This window comes from Pundamilia nyererei, unplaced genomic scaffold (genome assembly GCF_000239375.1).
Source record: "Pundamilia nyererei isolate P.nyererei 1_Seehausen unplaced genomic scaffold, PunNye1.0 scaffold02414, whole genome shotgun sequence".
Taxonomy (NCBI): domain Eukaryota; kingdom Metazoa; phylum Chordata; class Actinopteri; order Cichliformes; family Cichlidae; genus Pundamilia; species Pundamilia nyererei.
Window position 1 is genome coordinate 1 of NW_005189815.1, and position 2,084 is coordinate 2,084.

The 2,084-nt window shown below is 37.0% G+C and overlaps 1 long non-coding RNA gene across 1 annotated transcript; it reads right to left on the reverse strand.

Moving 5' to 3' along the window:
- Positions 1 to 223: 223 nt before the first annotated feature.
- Positions 224 to 1,102, reverse strand: LOC102203633 (uncharacterized). The gene is made up of 3 exons (XR_312588.2): positions 890 to 1,102; positions 613 to 765; positions 224 to 263 (listed from the first exon to the last, which is right to left on the reverse strand). It is a non-coding gene; the product is annotated as an uncharacterized LOC102203633 (long non-coding RNA).
- Between the last annotated feature and the right edge of the window lie 982 nt (positions 1,103 to 2,084).

The following is a 2,084-nucleotide window of genomic DNA, read 5'->3' on the forward strand; positions in this document are numbered from 1 at the left end:
ATATTTACCAAATTCTATGTCTCTGGTTTCACACCTCAGAAATTTGACATTAAACAAAACTAGGAAAAATTACAATACGTTTTTGTTGTACAGGGTGTCACATTTTGCTGTTTCATATATCAAAATTACCCCTGCATTAAATTACATAACACAGAACACCTTGTGAATGTAACTCACCGTATATTGCTTAACAAGTTTCTCGTGGTCTCGTAGTCACACAAGGACTTCAGGATGGATGCTCGTCTTGTATGTATTTTGTCATCCTAGGGAGAAAGGGAATCCATAATGACAATATTTAGCTTTCAGGCAGCAGTTTGAAAAAGGAATACTTAGTTTGGAAGGACCAAAAGGCAAGTACTCATATATCTCAACCAAATCAGACACAAAATGAGGCAACCAAACAGGTTTGTTTTTTCATTTTGATCAAGATTAACCATGTGACTTTATCAATTACTTATTAACATAAGACTGACGCTCATATAATTCGTATAACAATATGAAAACAACTTAGGACTTTTGCCTACCATAAGTATAGATATTTTTACTCATAAAATTGGCATGTTATGGGCATAAAAAATTCTTAAACACAGGTCTAACCATTTTAGCACATACCTTGGAGATGGTCCCCATGATGTGTCTCATTTTTCTTCCAGCCCTTCACCTTTACCTCTAAAGATCTCCATCATGTGTAGTGTACAAGTCTAGCTCAGAAAGGAATGTAGATAAGAGCGGTAGTGTCGATATGCGCAAGAATTCCTTGTCAATCTGAAAAACATGAACATGACGCCAAAAAAACCAAAGAAAAAACTGATTAATAATAACAACAACAATACTACTAATACTACTACTACTACTACTAATAATAATATGTCAAACATATGAAACTTACCATGTATTGTTGAGGTGTAAGAATCTCAAAGCATGGGAATGTGGCTTTATTTTGAGACTTATTTCTGGGGAGAGAAATTATTTAATTAAAATACAATTATTACTCTTGATTAATTTGTGTTAATATCTACATACTGTGAAATGTGAAGACTGTTAGTCAGCCTTAATGCAGAGCACCAGAGAGCAGAGAAACTATGACCTGAACTAGGGGTGGGCGATATAAACGATATATGATAGAAACAATATAAATTTGGCAAACGATAGAGATTTTGACTATACCGCTCTATCGTGATAGCGCATGTTGATGATGTCATCAAGCTGCGCCTGTTTTGGTCGAAAGCATCGCAGTGGCTAAAACCATTATCATCTGCAAATTATGCCGACAGTCATAGCAAAGAGATGAAGCACTTTTGAAATATGGAGAAAGCTAAAAATTGCGCTTCCTCCACTTCCGTAACATTGATACATTAATGTTGAATTCTCTCACAGCTGCTCTATTCCCATGTTGTTGCAGTATATTAATAACTAACCTTGTATTGTGGATGAATGATCTCAGTTGTTCTCCTGACTGAAGTTTGGCCCATGTATAGCATCCTGCTATGCGATTGCATTTGTCCCTAACCACCAGAATACCTCATGTTAACTTTTATCGAGTAGAAAAAAAGTTGGCGTTCATCCTCCAGCTTCACTGTGCTAATGTTATGCTAACATAGCTGTGTTGCTAGCAATCACGTAGCACAACATTATATACCAGGTAGTCCAACTTCAGTAACCCTGCAAACGCCACTGCTGTTTAGTTTTCTCTCTTCATTTATGTCGGAAGTGGTAGCAGAGCTGTACGTTTTAATTAGTTTCAAAGATCTCTCAGTCAGAACATGGTATGTCATTGTAACAGAGTCATAAATCACATTGTTATAATTACACAAAATGTGTTCTAAACCCCCAAACTGCTCCTTTTATACCTGACTTTTAGGACCTCCAAGCCTGTAGTTGTGTTCATTATCAGTTAGAGCCCCTCCTCATTCTTTTCTTCTTCTTCTTTGGTGCAATACTATAAATACAGTGTACCCAGTGGCGGCTGGCCCATAGGGGGCGCTCGGGCTCCGCCCCCCCAAATGTGGAGGAGTAAAAATATATATTTTTAAAAAATTCATCAATGATAGTTTTACTATGTGTGTGCCCATATACAGCCAGGC